At 38.6% G+C, this 19,580-nt stretch overlaps 1 protein-coding gene across 5 annotated transcripts in view; it reads left to right on the forward strand.

Annotated features, from left to right (window-relative positions):
• The window catches only part of CADM2 (cell adhesion molecule 2), a 1,119,939-nt gene that overhangs the window by 979,720 nt on the left and 120,639 nt on the right, over positions 1-19,580 (forward strand). The gene's annotated exons all lie outside the window — the stretch shown is intronic.

The raw sequence follows: 19,580 nt of genomic DNA on the forward strand, positions 1-19,580 counted from the left end.
AGTCTCCATAGAAGGGTAGAAGTTGGGCCATACCACTAGCAACAGGTAGCCTCCTGATCAAGGCATTTTTAGTACTTGGCAGGTCCAAGGTATGAGTAGGTAACTCATAAATATTTATCAAATTGAAAGTGAATGAAATGATACATATAAGTTACAGCAGAAATGAGAAGACAGGAGATCATAGTTTCTGTAACATATTTTTGATTTTCTAGATAATGAAAAGTTTTTTTTTTGGTTGCTTCTGCCATCTTTGATGAAATTATTGGACTTCGTGTTTCCATGATAAAGAAGTACATAACATTCTTTTTTTTTTTTTGACAGGCAGAGTAGACAGTGAGAGAGAGAGAGAGAGAGAAAGGTCTTCGTTTGCCGTTGATTCACCCTCCAATGGCCACTGCGTCCGGCACGCTGTGCCCGGTGCATAGCACTGACCCAAAGCCAGGAGCCAGATGCTTCTCCTGGTCTCCCATGGGGTGCAGGGCCCAAGCACTTGGGCCATCCTCCACTGCATTCCCGGGCCACAGCAGAGAGCTGGCCTGGAAGAGGGGCAACCGGGACAGAATCCGGCGCCCTGACCGGGACTAGAACCCGGTGTGCCGGCACCTCAAGGCGGAGGATTAGCCTAGTGAGCCACGGCGCTGGCATAACATTCTAAAATGTTAAATTTTAAATACTGTTTTCTGGTTTGCCTCCTCACGTTTTGTTCTTATTTATTTATTCAGTAAGAATTCATTGAGTGTCTTTCAAAAATAGACATTGTTGTGGGCACTGAGGTTACAGAACTGTCCAGAAAGCATAACAAACCAAATGGAGACTCTCTCCAAGTGTCAAACTCACTATCACCACCACCACCACTCACAATACACTTCATTGCTCTTAGGCCATTTGTTCCAGGTAAGGGTGGCAGAAAAGCAAAATCAATAAAAACAATGTTCTGCATGTTACAAATTGAGAAGAATTACACAAGGAAAATGAAGCAGAGGAGGGCAATAAGGAAGCACAAATGTGTGTGAATAAAGGTGATGGCGACCAGTGCCAAGGCTCACTATGCTAATCCTCCACCTGCAGCGCCGGCACACCAGGTTCTAGTCCCCGTCGGGGCGCCAGATTCTGTCCCGGTCGCTCTTCTTCCAGTCCAGCTCTCTGCTGTGGCCCGGGAGTGCAGTGAAGGATGGCCCAAGCTGCACCCACATGGGAGACCAGGAAAAGCACCTGGCTCCTGGCTTGGGATCTGCACAGTGCGCTGGCTGCAGTGCGCCGGCCGCAGTGGCCATTGGAGGGTGAACCAACAGAAAAGGAAGACCTTTCTCTCTGTCTCTCTCTCTCGCTGTCCACTCTGCCTGTCAAAAAGAAAAAGAAAAGAAAAAAAAAAAAAAGAAGAAAAAAAGGTGAGGGTGTGTGTGTGTGTGTGTGTGTGTGCAATGCATAATAGGGGATAATACATAGGTCCTGGGGCAGGAGCATGCTTCTGTTTCCATTTCTAGAAACAACAAGGATGCTAATAAGACTAAATCAATGATTATGATATACTTATTGCTTTTTAATTATTCTAGATTTACTAGTTATTAAAATGTGTATGCTTTATAATAAGTTTGTTTCATTAATTTTCTTTCTTTTCTACTTGAAACATATTCAGAAAGAAGCATACATAAGAGCCCAAAGGAAGATTATCTCTAAATTTCAACATTTGTTTGTAGTGTGACCTTGAGAAAATTCATGAAACTGCTTGAGATTTGATTGTAAACTAGAGTATTAATTCCTGTGAGGATTTGCTTATAAGCTACAAAATTAATTCCTGTAAGGAGACAACTTAAGTCAAGTTAATAGCATGTAATAGACTTTGAATAAATGTCAATTGCTTTCCCTTTTTTATTCTGATTTCATCAATGAGCATTTAGAAACATAATAAATTGTATAATTTGATGTTTTGAGAGAATATTATTTGAATGTTTTGTTCTTACATGCAAAACAAAGACTTTTTAGAAATAATATTTGATTATTTTAGCTGTGAGTTTCAACATATGATAAAAAGAACATAATAGAAAATCAAGTTTAGCATTGTTGAAGATGGCTGCCAACCACAGAGCACCAGAACCCTGCCAATAATTAAGCAAGTTAGATTCAGATTCCTCTGACAAAGGAGAAAACATACCAAGTGAATCACTGGGTGTAGGTGAGAAAGAGTTAAGGGAAACTTGTTATAGGCTTTGGGCTTGTATAGAGTATTCAAAAGAAGGTTCTGGACTGAGTGCTGTTGTGATTAAAAGTTCTTCAGTGGTGGATATATTAGTGATTTGACTTAGAAGACAAATATTAAAGCAGAGTATATTTGCTAATATGAAGAAACAGTAATTAATCATTTTTATGATTATTGAGTGTCTTAAACATAGGATGGACTTGTCTTTGTCTTATCCCCCCTGCAGGAGAACAGACAAATCAGAATAAAACAGAGAATCAGATAAAGGAGTGCTTTATCTGATCACAGGTTATTTTCTGGAGAACTGTTTATGTTTGTTAAAGATATTTCAACATTGCTGTAAGGTGCCAATTGTTAGCTGCCAAGGTCACTTTCAGATTCTTAGGAATCAAAAGTGGCACAATTATTCACTTCCTGGGCATCATTAAGCAAAATTTCATGGAGGAAGTCAGTTCAATTGCCTGTTTTTTTAAAGAGTTTTACATGAAAACTTTTCACTTGTAAGGGTTGGCCAATTAAAAATAGCATTTCATTCTATCATGCTTTAATATGCAATGGCTAGAAGGCAGAGACCAGATCTATTTAAATTATTTTTCCTGGCATCTAGCATACCATCAGTCAAGTATGTGAAGTTAATTAAAACTAACTGGTGATAATGCTAAATGTTCCTTTAAGGGTGTAGAGCATTCCCTAGGGAGGAAATGAGTGGAAGATGGAGAGGAGGCATTCAATAAAAGTCAGCATCAAAATTAAAGCACGTTGAACAAATTGGTGAAATCCTCAATAACACATAAAAATAATGATGACAGCATGTCATCTGGTTGTTTTCAGAGACACTAAACAGGTTATGGCTCCACATAGGTGCACATGGGCAATATCCATGACGTGGAAATTTCCACGGCTGCAAATATAAAAAGTATAAAAAGTAGGTTTTCAATAGAAGAAAGTGCTTTGTCTAGAACTTACGGAACATAGGTTCATAATTTCCACGGTGTTTGTCCCCTTTCATGTCATGAACAACCTCAAACACTGGCCTCAGTGGAGAAATGTTCAGTATTTGGGGCTTGAAGAGGAGATGCCATTGTTTTCTCTGTGAGTGACAAGAGCACATATCTATCCCTATATTAATGGAACTTCATGACAATACTTGAAATAAAAATCCCTCGCCATTGTGGAAATGCAAATTCGATGAGCAATAAGAAATAGGAGTTAAATATGTAGTTCCAAGGAGTATCATACAAACATGAAGTAGGTGGAAATAATGTATTTCAACTACTTTTTTTTAGATATATTTATTTTGAAAGTCTGAGTTGCGGAGAGAGAGGGAGAGACGGGGTGGGGGAGAGAGACGAGAGAGAGAGAGAGAGAGAGAGAGAAGAATCTTCATGTACTCGGTCAGTCCCTAGATGGACGCAGCAGCCAGTGCTGGGCCAGGCCAAAGCCAGGAGCCTGGGTCCATCTAGGTCTCTATCTGGGTTTCCCATGTGGATGGCAGGGGCCCAAACACTTGGACCATCTTCCGCTGCTTTTCCCAGGGCATTAGCAGGGAGCTGGATCAGAGTGGAGCAGCCTGGACATGAACTTGTTCCTAAATGGAGTGCAGGTATTGCAGGTGGTGTCTTTATCCACTACAGTGCTGGTCTTCTATTGCTGTTTTAACCCTTATCTTATGAAACACAACCTAGAAAAACCTACCCTATACAATACATCACAGCAACATTTATACGTATTTCCTTAGGAAATATTAATCATAAATTTTAATACTGCCAGTTTGATGGGAGACAGTTCCTTTAAAGCTGAAAGGTAAGAAACTGTGAAGTAGCTATCTCACTGTAAACCACAAATGCCTTCAAATTTCATTTAATAGGAAGCCTATACTTAGCAACTGAGTAGTAGCAGGAAAAGCCAGTTTTTTAATAGATGAAAACTCTAATTCATCTTCCTATTTTTACATAGAACTCTTTGAAACAATAACTTTTATTCCTCTGATTTAATTTTGAGAACAGATTGTATGAGTCAGACTTTATTTAATTCTCAGTGGGAATAATGTATCTACATAACAGAAGGAACAATGCACAGAACACAAAAAGGAAAATAACTGAACATCCATTTTCTATATGTGACACTGACAAAAATACTTTTAAAAATTACTGAAAATAAATCTCCAAAAAGCTGATCAGTAAGAGTATATCAGAACAAAGATTATTTTCTGAGAACCCATTTTAGTACTGCGATACTTAACTGCTAATATGGAAAAACAAGAGCCAAAATTAAAAAAAAAAAAGTGTGCCTGTGAGTGTATGTTAAGACAAAGTGCTTTTTAAAATTTTTTTAAAGATTTATTTTATTCATTTGAAAGGCAGTGACACAGAGAGAGAAGGAGAGAGAGAGAGAGAGAGAAAGAGATCTTGCATGCGCTGGTTTACTCCTCAATTAGTTACAACAACCAGTGCTGGGCCAGGGCAAAGCCAGGAGCCAGGAACTTCTTCCAGGTCTCCCATGAGGATGCAGGGGTCCAAGGACTTGGATCATCTGTAACTGCTTTCCCAGGCACATTAGCAAGGAGCTGAATCAGAAGTGGAGCAGTCGAACCTCTAACCAGCACCCATATGGGACACCAGCACTATAGGCAGTGGCTTAACCTTCTACATCACAGTGCTGATCCTGACAAGATGCATTTTTTTTATATAATCCATCATATCATAAATTCTATTAATATTTATTTAGTGTTTTATATTTAACAGTCCATGCCTTTGCCTGTAAAAATATACAACCATTTACAAATGCAGACTACGAATGTTACTGTAATAACTTTTATATTTAGGACAGCTCATGGAGGCAACTCTGCATGTGAGACCAAACAAATGCTCTCTGAGCAATAACGGAAGGAAGGGGGAGGGGTGTAAGGGGGTGGGTGTGCTGTAGAAGAAGGAAATAGCAGTGTTAAAATTGTGTGATTAAATGAGATGCATGAGGTTAATGATGAATGCAAATAAGAAATATAGAGGGTATATTTAAAATAACAAAAAAACTCGATGGCTCAGTTTTTATTAAAATTATAACCTTACAAGCATTTAAAGGGTCATTTGTAGTCTTGACCTATACCTTCCTGATGATTACATTTCCATTCTAGTAAACAAGCAAATACATAATAAAGTTAATCTGTTCTTCCCTTAATATTTTACTTTTTTAAACTGTAACAACGGATTTCTGTAGAAATGCCTTTACTATTTTGTCCCTTCAAAGAGAAATACTTTGCACCTAAACAGAATGAATTCTCAACTGTATGCTCTTGCTAATTTTCTGAACTACCCAATATATTTGATCAGGTCTCTCTTTGGTTCTATTCCAATAAAATGCATTTTAAAAAAGTTCCGATTATAGGGGCTGGTGCTGTGGCACAGCAGTTTAAAGCCCTTGCCTAAAGTGCTGGCATCCCATATGGGCGCCAGTTCTAGTCCTGGCTGCTCCTCTTCCAATGCAGCTCTCTGCTATGGCCTGGGTAAGCAGTACAAGATGACCCAAGTCCTTTGGCCTCTGCACCCATGTGGGAGACCTGGAAGAAGCTCCTGGCTTCTGACTTCAGGTTGGCTCAGCTCCTGCCATTGCAGCCATCTGGGAGTGAACCAGAGGATGGAAGCCCTCTCTCTCTCTGTCTCTACCTTTCTCTGTAACTCTTTCAAATAAATAAAATAAATCTCTTAAAAAATTCTGATTAGAAGAGATTCAATACAGGTAGGTTTGCTTTTTTGTCACTATTGTTTGTTTTTGTTTGGTAGGTAGAAAGAGAGCATTAAGACAGAGATCCCCTAGAGATCCCCTAGAGATCCCCTAGAGATCCCCTAGGTGCCAGGTCACTTCCCAGATGTCAGCAATAGCTGATTCTGACCTGGGCCAGAACCAGGAGCCTGAAACACAGCCCAGTCTCCTACACAAATGGCAGGAATCCTAGAATCCCTCGCAGGATCTCCATTGGCAGGAACCCAGAATCAAAGGAATCCAAGATGTCTGATTTGGGATAAGATGGGGTTTTTCAACTTTTATTTGTGCCTTATTTTCCACCACGCATTTTAAAGATGCACAACAGATATATATTTAAATGTGAACAGTCTTCATTCATTCAATATAGATTTGTCTGTTTCCTTTTTTACTTGTTAGACACAATAAACTTCCCAGCTACCCAAACTAACCTGCACATTCTGTAACCCAAGTCAGTTTATATTAAATTGCCTTCTGTCAGTTATATCAGCTCTGCTTCTATTACCTTTTGTTTTATTTATATTAGACTGTTCTGAGTAACATTTTAAAATAACATATCTCATTCATCTGACATCTCATTTGTGATATGCTGATTATCTAATTATCCTCTCCACCATGAATTATCTATGGTCCAGGGGCTCAGAATATGAAAGAACTGTGGAAAGGTGAAATGAAAACTATCTTTAGGTTAAATTCTTCAGAAAGTAAAATAAACTATCCTCTTGACTAATGAAATGACATAAGTATGCCCAAGGATGTTTTTGAAAGGATTTTAATTGAGCTCAAAATTTTTCAAAAAGTGCGTGAAATGATGAACATGCTAGGATCATCTGGGCCTTGCCTCTTAGCAAACGATGCAGTGTGCTACACTGATAGAGAGAGACTCATATGAAACCTCTACCTGAGAACTCAGGTTTTCAAGATTTTTCAGGGTGGACACATTTGTTGTTACCTGCAATGAGTCATTCTGGCACGTTTTATTCACGAAATAAATATGTTTTTCTTTTACAACTAATAGAAATATTTTGTTTAGTCTCTATAATATCAAATTAGTACAAGTAGCTGAATCACCAAATATTTAAGCCACCCAAGTACAAGGATTCAAAATGTTACTATGTTTTTATGTTATTAATAGTAAGTAATATTTCTGTGTTATTAAATCTCAATGAGGAATAGTATTTACATGCAAGTGGGGATTCTATATTTTAAAAATAATAAATTCAGATATTAAAATAATAAAGTTATTCTGAATTGCAATGAATAATTCCTAATCATGATTATCATAAAGTATTCATTTATAAGAGTTTTGGGGACTTTAAAATTATTGAAGCATGCAAATTAATTTTATAAAGGAGACAAAAATAGTACTAAATTTATGGAATATATGAGTATTACAGATGTCAACTTTTTCCATTAAGTTAAGTGAGCTTAGTAGAGAATAAATCTTGGATAAGACCATGAGATAGAAATTATTTGAACAAATGAAACCTAACATTAATAAACTATGTTATTCATATCTAGTATTTTAATTAGCAAGTTAATAACTAATTTTACCTTATGCATCTGTTTTTAAAAGATAGTTATAGGCTGTGGGGAGCAACTTGGACTAGACTAAGTTACTGGAATTAAGACTTATTCTAGGCCGGCGCCGTGGCTCACTAGGCTAATCCTCCGCCTAGCGGCGCCGGCATACCGGGTTCTAGTCCCGGTTGGGGCACCGGATTCTGTCCTGGTTGCCCTTCTTCCAGGCCAGCTCTCTGCTGTGGCCAGGGAGTGCAGTGGAGGATGGCCCAGGTGCTTGGGCCCTGCACCCCATGGGAGACCAGGAAAAGCACCTGGCTCCTGGCTCCTGCCATCGGATCAGCGCGGTGCGCCGGCCGCAGCGCGCTGGCCGCAGCGGCCATTGGAGGGTGAACCAACGGCAAAGGAAGACCTTTCTCTCTGTCTCTCTCTCTCACTGTCCACTCTGCCTGTCAAAAAAAAAAAAAAAAAAAAAAAAAAAAAAAAAGACTTATTCTATGCATCTGCTCTCCCACAATATGGCGCTGGGAGAGGAGTAAACAACTTCTACACAGTTGCCTCCAGTTCGACCAATAACCTGCAGGAGCTGATCCTACTCCTGATTGGAGGAGAGCAGCGCACTCAGTGTGTGGGTAGCAGAGTTGGGATTGGTGGAAGAGGACTATAAAGGAGGAGAGAGACAACATGCACGAGGAACATCTAAGGGGAACACCTGAGGAACATCTGAGCAGCCCCCGGAAGAGCCGGCTAGCGGTGTGCCACTCCCCCGCGGAAGTGGGGAAAGTGGCAGGGGGCACCGCCCTTCCACGGAGGTGGAGGGACGGCAGCCAACCCGGGAAGGACCAGCAGCAAACCCGGGAAGGGCCGAGCAGACAAAAGAACAGCGCAGGGTCCTGTGTCGTTCCTCCGTGAAGAGGGGGAGCAACAATATGCTACAAGTTTTTATTTTGTTACTTTAAAATGACAAGTAATCTAATATACACATATTTCCATATTTTGAAGTGTTCAAATTCTACCTTCCAAACAAGTTATAACATACACTAACCCAGAATTTTCGATGTAAAAAGACAAGTGATGGGTGCTTGATGAGGTAGTTACGACACCATTTGGGACACTTCATCTCATATCAGAGTACCTGGGTTCTGCTCCTGATTCCACCATCCTGTGGATGCTCTCTCTTGGAGGCAGCAGGTAACGGGTCCCTGTCATCCATGTGGGAGGCCCAGATTGAATTCTGATCTCCTGGATTCCACTTGGCTGAAGCCTGGGAAAGCCAGGCGTGTGCCTGCATTTGGGAAGTGAACCAGTAGATTAAAAACCTCCCCACGACCCCCTGCCTTCCTGTCTATAATTTTCAATGAAATTAAATTAAATGTTGCAAAGATATGATAACTGATGAACCAGTTGTATTAACTGCTGTAGTATTATGCAAAATGATTCCACAGTCTAATAATTCCCTGTTCTCCACTTCTTTATTTTCTCTTTCCTCCTATTCTGTCTTGGTAACCATTAATCTTTAGACTGGCTAAATAGTTTTGCTTTTTCTAGAATGTCATATAGCTAGTTATGCAAGATGTGGTATTTTCTTATTGGCCTGCTTCACATAACAATATTCATTTAAGATTCTAACATGTCCTTTCATGGCTTACTAGCTCATTATTTTTATCGAGGAATAATATTTCATTGTATGGATTTACGAGAGTTTATCCATTCACCCATTGAGGGATATCTTGTTTGCTTCCAAGTTCTGCCAGTTATAACCATAATTGCTATAAACATCCTTTACTCATTTTTGTGTAGATCTAAGTATTCAACTACTTTGTCTGAATGCCAAAGAGCTGGATTGTATATCCTATGACAAGATCATGTAAATAAAGAGCTGGATTGTATATCCTATGACAAGATCATGTAAATAAATGATAAAATATATATAAGAATATCATATATAGTACAACATTAGAAATATTCCTAAAATGATTAGAATTACTCAAATGCACTTAAACAATGTAGTACAGAACCTACAATTGTAAACATGTATGAATTAAAGTAAATGAAGCTACTGATGCATTCATTGCTCAAGTTTTTATTGGTAATTTTACTTTACTGTAAGGTGGAGGGTGGGTGAAAGTGAGGGACAGAAGGAGGGTAAAGTGGGAAGTATCATTATGCTCTTAAAACTGTATATATGATGTTTGTTCACTTTAAATAAACAAAAAATTTTAGAAGATTCAAAAATAAAGGAAGATATAAAGGTATATTTAGAAAGCAAAAAAAACTATACAAAGTCACTGTCCAAATATGAAACAATTCAAAACGTGATATAATTTTTAGTAATTGAAACAGTGTAAAAAAATAAAATGACTTAAGAAAACTTAATTGTGGTTCTACTTTATGGTGGAGAAATTTTGCTTCTCATCACTGCCTGATCCACTAAGTTTTACACACTGCCAAATATAGCTATGTAATATTTGACCTGGGCCAAATACTTACCTACAAACTTAAGATAATTTCTAATGACATCTAATATAACATCCAGAATCTTCGGCATGGCATTCAGTGCTTTGAAATAAAATTCCCTATAAAGCTCTTCTCAGTGCGCTTTTTTCCAATATTGCATCCTGTTCTTTCCAAGATTTCTAAATGCTTCCATATGTACACCACGCTCTTTTCTCTACATCAATCCTTGTTCATCTTCCTTTTGCCTTAAATTCCCTCCTTTTTTTTCCCTATGAAACAATCCTAACAGATCAAAGATTGTGTATTCTCTGACTTATTTTTTTTAGGATTTTTTTAGATTTATTTTAAAGTAAGAGTTGCAGAGAGAGAGAGGGAGATACAGACAGAAAGAAAGATCTTCCATCTGCTGGTTCACTCCCTAAATGGCTGCAATGACCAAGGCTGAGCTGGGTTGAAGCCAGAAGCCAAAAGCTTCTTCCAGGTCTCCCATGCTGGTGCAAGGGCCCAAGAACTTGGGCCATCTTCCTCTACTTTCCAATGTGCATTTGCAAGGAGCTGGATCTGAAGTGAAGCAGCAGGGACTTGAATCAGTGCCCATATGGGATGCCAGCATTGCAGGCAGGAGCTTTACCCACTACAGCACAGCACTTGCCCCATCTGATTTTAAAAATGACACCTTTCTTGGGAATCTTCTTTGCTTCTCACAAATACGCATAACTTACTCTTCCAATAACTCTCCTATTACATTGTTGGATTAAAAGCGATTTTGAGCTTTGCATTATTTTGACCTGTATATTATCTATCCTTTTTATCAAGACAAAATTCTTACAGTTAATTTTTTGTGGATGTATGTCATTTGTATACTAGAAGGAATACACCTGATACACACAATAATTATAAATATTTATCAAATAGATGAATGATTTTCAGAATATAATTCTCACTAAAGTTAAAAGGGATTTAGTGAATTTTCAAAATAAATGTGTCCTAATCATTTGGGGCAATATTAACGGAAATCTCAGCTAAGTAGTAAATGAGAATTTTGAGTTTTCCTTCAAAATTACAAACAAAAAAATTAAATGGGATATTAGGGGGAAAGGCAGTCTTACCCAGAGGGAATGAGTATTGCATAGCGCTGCAGGTTAAACATTTCAGTTTAACTTGTGACCCATGAATCCACTGCTAGTAAAAGTGGTGGATCTTGTGGTATGGACTGAGTTTGGTTTAGAGCTTTTATTTCAGGAAAATATCATAGTGTCTTTACAAGAGTATTAAAAATTTCTTTCATTTCAAGAGTCAATAGTCAATGGAGAACAAAAAGGATCCCCATTAATGGGCTCTTATTCAAGATTATGGAGAAAGACTTGATTTTGAAAACCAAGGACAAAGAGCATACAACAAAAAGCATCAGTCCACAGTGCAGTCTAACAGAGAATCAGAACCCAAACTTAGTTGAGTGGGGTCAAGATCAGGACAGAAAGTATCAAACTGATTTATGAGTGTAACTTGCGTGAGTCACTCTTCTGAGCCTTATTTTTATATTCTAAACAATGCAATCAGAACAGAGTTGTCCTTGCATACTTTATAAATAGTTCAATAAACCAAGGAATTCAGAATATTTATAGCATTGAATGTTATTTGCCAAGTATTTGATCAGTCTTTAATGATATTAGAAGATAGTAGTGAGAAGTAAATTATTTTATATTATACTGATGGTCCTAGCCATTAATTGGAGAAATTCCAAAAGACTATTATTCAATTGTTTATTCGCCAAATATTTAATTGACGTCAAGGAGCTATTCTAGACATCGAGTATAGAGCAGCAAACAAGACAGAGAAGATGTCAACTGTGAGAGTTGCATTCCTGGGAATATGTTGATTCACCAGCACCATTCATGAAAACCAACACCTAATCTGGAAGTGCTATAAATGTGAATGGTAGAATGTACAATGTAATAATGTTACAATGTTATAGTTCCACTGAAACAAAAAATGTAAATGGATAATAGTACTATGATTTGTATTTAGGAACTACAAAAATTTTTTGAATGAGTCATTTGTGAGTATTCACAGGATATAATTTTTACGAACAAATAAAATTATTAAGATAGTATTTTTCTTTCCCTGAAGCCCAAGTAATACCATGAACAATGCAAATAACTACTACTTTTTGTTATAAGAAAATATTTGTTCATGCAGTATATTATACAATATGGAATTTTGATAAAATAAGGACATAATAGGAATGAATTTGGGATTGTTTCTCTCATTTAACAGTTTTATCATCATCATCACAAGTTAAATGCTACTTTTGTATAATCTTTAAATTTCTTTTATATTTATTGGACTACAAAAGAATTAACATGCTGTTTATTGATAAAAACATTTGACTTAAAGCTCTTTTACTCACTTGTAGAATCTTTAGTGATGAATACATCTTGTTGAGTCACTGGCATTAAATACTTTAAGACCTTGTGCTTTTAAGATTGTCCATTAGGTGCTCTGATAGTAGCTTCATCACAGAGTTTTCTCTATGCTGAAATCTTCATTAAGAATATAGAAAATCCATTCCATTGGATCAATATCTTTACCTTGATTCACACCCTGAATCATTTAATGGAACATGAGGTGTCCTTACTTCTCAAGTTCATGAAACTTTAACCATTTATTTTTAAAAAAGACAAATCTCCTGTCCCTTAATCTATTTCTTCATAGTAATTGTGTTTCTTCCTAAATGAACTCTATAATTTGTCAGGCAAAAATCAAAGAACTAAAATATGGGTAACATGTATGTTTTCTTTGCACATAAAAATATTGAAAACATGTTCTAGACAATGATACTTTTTCCTATAAAAGACTTAGAAAGGAAAATGTGTTGCTTTTAAAATCGCTGTATATTTTATTTGGTTACTACTGAGTCATGGAAATTTATTTGTGAATGAATAAATATGTCTCTATTTTTTAGGTTTATTAGAGTCCTCATTTTCTTGCATTTTTAAGACATTTTATTTGAAAGAGAGAGAGAGAGAGAGAGAGAGATTTCCATTTGCTGGTTCATTCCCCCAATAGACACAATGGCCAAGGCTAGTAAAGGAAAAGCCAGGAGCCTGGAACTCCACCTGGATCTTCCACATGGATGGTAGTTGTCCAAGCACTTGGGCCAGCCTCTGCTGCTTTCACAGGTGCTTTATCAGGAAGCTGATGGGAAGCAGAGCATCTGGGACTCAAACCAACACTCATATATAGGATGCCGGTATTATAGGCAACAGTTTATCTCACCACATCACAATACCAGCCCATATTCCCTTGCATTTGGAAATAAGTAGATAGTAATTCACTTATCTATTCATCCAACATATAAATAGTTCTTCAAACCACAGGAAGTGTTAGGTTATAATCTGAAGACACATAATTGGATAAATTAAGATCTTGGATAATGAGATGCTTAATTTTGTGGATTAAGCAACCATGTTTTAAAAAAATTCTACCAGAGGGGCTGGTGCCGTGGCTCACTTGATTACACCTGTCTGCAATGCTGGCATCCCATATGGGCGCTGTGTTTTAGTCCCAGTTGCTCCTCTTCCAGTCCAGCTCTCTGCTGTGGCCTGGGAAGGCAGTGGAGGATGGCCCAAGTGCTTGGGCTCCTGCGCCCGCATGGGAGACCAGGAAGAAGCACCTGGCTCCTGGCTTCGGATCGGCGCAGCTCCAGCCATAGCGGCCACTTGGGGAGTGAACCAACAGAGGGAAGACCTTTCTCTCTGTCTCTCTCTCACTGTCTATGACTCTACCTGTCAAATAAAAAAAAAAAAAAAAAAAGATGCAAAAAGAATTCTACCAGAGGCCAGCCCTGTGGCACAGCAGGTTAAAGCACTGGCCTACAGCACTGGCATCCCATATGTCCCAGCTGCTCCACTATCAATGCAGCTCCCTGATAATATGCCTGGGAGGAAAGCAATGGAGGATGGCCCAAGTGCTTGGACCCCTGTACCCACATGAAAGACCTGGAAGAAGCTCCAGGCTCCTGGCCTCAGCCTTGCCCAGTCCTGGTTGTTGCAGCCATCTGGGCAGTAAACCAGTAGATGGAAGACCTCTCTCTCTGTCTCACCTCTCTCTGTAACTCTGCCTTTCAAATAAATAAAAATAAATCTTTAAAAAAATTCTACCAGGTGTAATATTTTATAACTACTGGATATGTTCTGTATTATGAAATAATTTAAATCTAATTCCATGTCATTTACATATATTTTGTATTATATGTGATACTTATTATATATGTTCACATATATTCAATAAATATAGTGCTGATAGATTTCATCTAATATTTCCTTTTTGGAGATTTATTTACTTGTTTGAATGGCAAAGTGACAGACAGAGAAAGGGACAAGGAGTGAAAGAGAGATCTTTAGTCCACTGGTATACTCCCCCAATGCCTGCAACAGCCAAGCAGAAGCCAGGAGCTAGGAACTCCATCTGAGTCTCGCAGGTGGGTAGCAGTGACTCATACTTAGATGATCACCTGCTTTCTCCCAGGTATGCTAGCAGGAAGCTAGGTTGGAAGCAGAGGAGATGGGACTAGATCTCAGATATTGATATAGGAAGTTGCAATCCAAGTAGTGGCTAAACCTGCTGCAACACAACGTGTGCTCCTAATTTAGGTAATTCTTGTCAACCAGCAAGTGTCATGATGCTTTAAAATGTCAAGTTGGGGCCAGTGCCATGGCTCACTTGGTTATTCCTCTGCCTACGGCACTGACATCCCATATGGGCCCCAGGTTCTAGTCCCCGTTGCTCCTCTTCCAGGCCAGCTCTCTGCTGTGGCCCAGGAGGGCAGTGGAGGATGGCCCAAGTGCTTAAGCCCTGCACCCACATGGGAGACCAGGAAGAAGCACCTGGCTCCTGGCTTTGGATCAGCGTAGTCCGGCCATAGCAGCCATTTGGGGAGTAAACCAACAGAGGGAAGACCTTTCTCTCTGTCTCAATCTCTCTCACTGTCTATAACTCTACCTGCCAAATAAATAAATAAATAAAAATATTTAAAATGTTGTCAAGTCAGAGTTTAAAAGGTAGAACAAAACAAAACAAGAATAGGGGCTGGTGTTGTGGTGTAATAAAGACTCCGCCTATGGTGCAGGCATGTTTTGGATGCAGGATTCACAAGATAATTGTGCTTTAAGAAGATGAAAATCGTCGTTAGCCTTTTAACAAGAGAGTGGAAAGTCTAGAGGCAAGGGACAATTTAGGAGATGATTGCTCAAATTAAAGTCAATGAGGATCTGGCATAGACAGGGACATATCAGTGAGAAGGAAAAGGAAGAAAATCGTGTGGGAATGGAATTGAAGGGTTTAATAGGTTATTGTGGTGAGCAAAAGAAACAATGATTTGGAAAAAGGAAAGATCCCAAGAAGTTTCAGAAAGCTTATGTTACGAGAATAGGATTTGATTTGGACAAAAATATTTGAATAATGTTTTACATTTTTCCATTTTGTTTTTTCTGAGCACCTTTTTTTTTTTTTTTTTTTTGACAGACAGAGTGGACAGTGAGAGAGAGAGAGAGAGACAGAGAGAAAGGTCTTTCTTTTTCCGTTGGTGATTTTTACCCTAAAAATGATTGATCATTCCCTTATGGATATAATAAAATAATGAATGAAGATAAAAATAGAAGTAATATCCTTTAACCTTAAGTAAAAGTCTGAGAAAGCAGAAATTATTTCCTATGAATAACAAATTGTGAGGGGCCAGCGCCATGGCACAGTAAGTTAATCCTCCGCCTGCAGCGCCAGCATCCCATATGGGCGCCAGTTCTAGTCCTGGCTTCTCCTCTTTCAGTCCAGCTCTCTGCTGTGGCCTGGGAAAGCAGTAGAAGATGGGCCAGGTCCTTGGGACCCTGAACCAACGTGGGAGACTGGGAAGAAGTACCTGGCTCCTGGCTTCGGATTGGCGCACCTCTGGCTGTTGCAGCCATTTGAAGAGTGAACCAACAGACAGAAGACCTTGTGTCTCTCCCTCATACTGTCTGTAACTCTACCTCTCAAATAAATAAATTAAATCTTAAAAAAATTAAATGAGAAAAAGTTTGGGATAATGATTGCATACTGTAGTACCTGTTAAACATGGTATGCTTGAGAGGAATGCCAATATTTCATGGAAATATATACTAGAATTCTGGCTGAATAAATAAACAAATCTGTTCATAAATATTTTCTTGGCCAGAATAGAGGAGGAAGAAAATGTAGTTTACATATGTTGTGTTTGCATTAAGGAGGAAATTGCCATTTTTATAATCATGGATTTTTTATCTACTAATATCTAATATAAAAAATTCATAACAGAAAAAAGTAAGCAATATAGATTTAATTAAATTAAATGTGAACTAAGATTGAACATTAATCTAAGGTTTTGGACAGGGTTATTTGAGACAAATTATACCCGCAGTAGGTACCCATGAATCTTAATTAAGCATTTTTCAACATTTCAGAATAGTGTTTACGAGATGATAGATCAGACATCTTATACTTTTATTGATTTAATAATTATTTAGTGAGCACAGAAATTGTATAAAGCAGTAGATAAGCTAACACTGAGAATGCAACATTGAGTTAAAAAGAACACACTAAAGTGGAGAAAACATGCAGCAAAGATATCTGGCCAAAGTTGAGGATAATGATTGTTGCCCTCAGTAAACGCCTTAAAGATTTAAAATATATGTAGGAGTTAAACAAACAAAGAACATTCTGATCATCTGCATCAAAGCAATGTGGAAGATTTTCATTCTGAAATTCAAAGAATAAATACAATGTTATAAATCAAATACAGGGGCCAGCGCTGTGGCACAGCGGGTTAACGCCCGGGCCTGAAGTGCCAGCATCCCATATGGATGCCGGTTTGAGACCCGGCTGCTCCACTTACCATCCAGCTCTCTGCCATGGCCTGGGATAGCAGTAGAAGATGGCTCAAGTACTTGGGCCCCTGCACCCACATGGGAGACCCAGAAGAAGCTCCTGGCTCCTGGCTTCGGATTGGCACAGTTCCAGCTGTTGTGGCCAGTTGGGGAGTGAACCATTGGATGGACGACTTCTCTCTCTCTCTCTCTCTCTCTCTCTCTACCTCTCCTCCTTTCTCTGTGTAACTCTTTCAAGTAAAAATAAATAAATCTTTTTAAAAAAAGTCAAATACAAATCAGATAGTACTCAATCATTTATTTTTCCTTTTTATCCTAAGAGCTAAGATTAACCAAAAAAGTTTCAATCATTAAGTTGGTGTGAGTGGGTTTATGTTTTGAGAATACAATTTTGTTTGGTTTTAGAAATAAGATTTAAGGGGGCGGGGTGAAATACTAACACAAATGTGACCATGTGCTATTTTGATAAACTGGAAATAGCAAGTGGCTGTTGACTTATAAAAATTAAGTGAGTAGATTTGAACATTATTTAGGAGGTATAGAGCAGACCTTGTGGTTAATTTCTTGATTACAGAAGAGATAAGGGAGAAGAATAGGCTGGTGTATGTAGCTGGATGGATGCTGGTGGTATCTGCCACACTAGACACAGCTGAATGTGTTGGTGAAGATTGGAAGCTTTGTGTTCACTTGGCACGGTGCTGTGGCGTAGCAGGTAAAGCTGCCACCTGCAGCGCCTGCATCCCATATGGGTTCTGATTTGGGTCCTGGCTGCTTCACTTCTGATCCAGCTCTCTGCTATAGCCCGGGACAGTGAAAGATGGCCCAAGTCCTTAGGCCCCTGCACCATCGTGGGAGACCCATAAGAAGCTCCTGTTCAGCCTGGCCCAGCTCTGACTGTTTTGGTCATTTGGGGAGTGAACCAGCAGATGGAAGATTCTCTCTCTCTCTCTCTCTCTACCTCTCAAATAAATATTTTAAAAATATGCCATATCTTTAAGAAACCCAAGTGGATATTCCAAATAGTTGCTGCATTTACATAAATAAATGTAACTTTGGAACAGATCTGCTCTGGGATATAAATCTGTGAGTGACTGGTAAGGAGATAGAATTCTAGATGTATGTATGGCTAAAATGCCCTAGAGAAAAGTATGTGAGAGCAAATCTTTAGTTGCATGGAATCTCTTTGTTTGTGATCTTCAGCGTTTTATGCTAAGTCAAAAGAATAACACACCAGAACCTGAGACAGAATAACAGAGATCTAAGAGTTGAACTAAGAGTCTGTGTTTGTGAGAAGGGAGACAGGGATTTGTCAAAGAAATCTGGGGAAGATAATTCTCTCTTTTTTTTGTTTTTCATTTTTAAAATCTTTACCCAGATTCCATTTTTACTTAGCTTTCTTATTTATTTGGGAATATAATTCTTAGGAAAAGGAAACGAGTCAACAGTTTCATAAATTTTGAAGTCAAATCAATGAATATTGTGTGATAGTTCTTGATTTTTTGGTAACTTAAAACTTACTTGGATTAATCATCAGAGTTCATGGAAATGAATTTTGTGCTCAGTATATTGTCTGCTTCAACATTTGCTTATCATGGAAATTCTGTGTGTTGGATCTAAAGGGAATACTGAAGCATGCTTCTAGGGACCATTTGCTACACGAATTCTCACCTCTAATAAAGTCCTTAAACAGAGCTGAGAAAAATCCAACCGTATTCTGTTTTCCTCTCTTGCCTTTAAATAGCAGCTACTTGCAATTTCATTTACCTTGGGGAAGCAGATATTGGTGGTAGCCCGCCAGATCCCTTTGGTACACACCATTTCTGTACACTGCGTAGGACAGGAGTGTCAGAGAAATAATGCCACTCCTCAAAGCTGTTTTCTTTCTCTTTTAAAGATTTACTTTATTTATCTGAAAGATAGAGTTACAGAGAGAGAGAGAGATTTAAGGAGGGAGAGAAAGAAAGAGAGATCTCCCATCGGCTGGTTCATGCACCCAAATGGCTGTAACAGCCAGGGCTTGGCCAGGCCAAAGCCAGGAGCCAGGAGCTCCCTCCAGGTCTCCCATGTTAAGTGCAGGGGTCCAAGGACTTAGGTCATCAGCTGCTGTTTTCCCAGGCACATTAGCAGGGAACTGGATGGGAAGTGGAGCAGCTGGGACTGGAAATGCCACATTGCAGGTGGCATCTTAAGTGGTTGTGCCGCAGCACTGGCTCCTCAAAGCATGTTTCAACCAAACATCAATGAGAATTGGAAAATATCTGATAAATACCCCTGTTCCTTGTCCCTCGAGTAAGATAACCCTGAGGTGTGTCAGAGTTCCACAGTGGTGTCACTTGCTTAAGAACATGTCTTCATTTGCTTTTTTTACTTCCTTCCCTTCTCTTCTCACTTGCCAGGATTTGCGAAGGCAAATCCCCTACCCCCTTAAAAGGCACGATCCAGGATCTTTTTGTATGCAGGGCTCTTCCAAACATTCATGGGAAACTCAAATTATGAGCAAAGGATGCACGGATTTGAAAATTGTTCCTTGCACTAAAATAAACATTTGATTTAACGTTTCTACAAGCCATTAAAGTATTCTTATATACATACAACATACAAAGAAAGAATTTATTGTAAGGAATTGTCCATGTGTATTTAGACGTTGGCAGATCCCAAGGTCTGCAAGTTAAGTTGGCAAACTGGAGATTCAAGACAGGCAATTTTAAAATTTTAGTGTAAGTTGTGGCATGATAGTAGAATTGACG

The sequence above is a fragment of the Oryctolagus cuniculus genome, chromosome 4 (genome assembly GCF_964237555.1).
Source record: "Oryctolagus cuniculus chromosome 4, mOryCun1.1, whole genome shotgun sequence".
NCBI lineage: Eukaryota > Metazoa > Chordata > Mammalia > Lagomorpha > Leporidae > Oryctolagus > Oryctolagus cuniculus.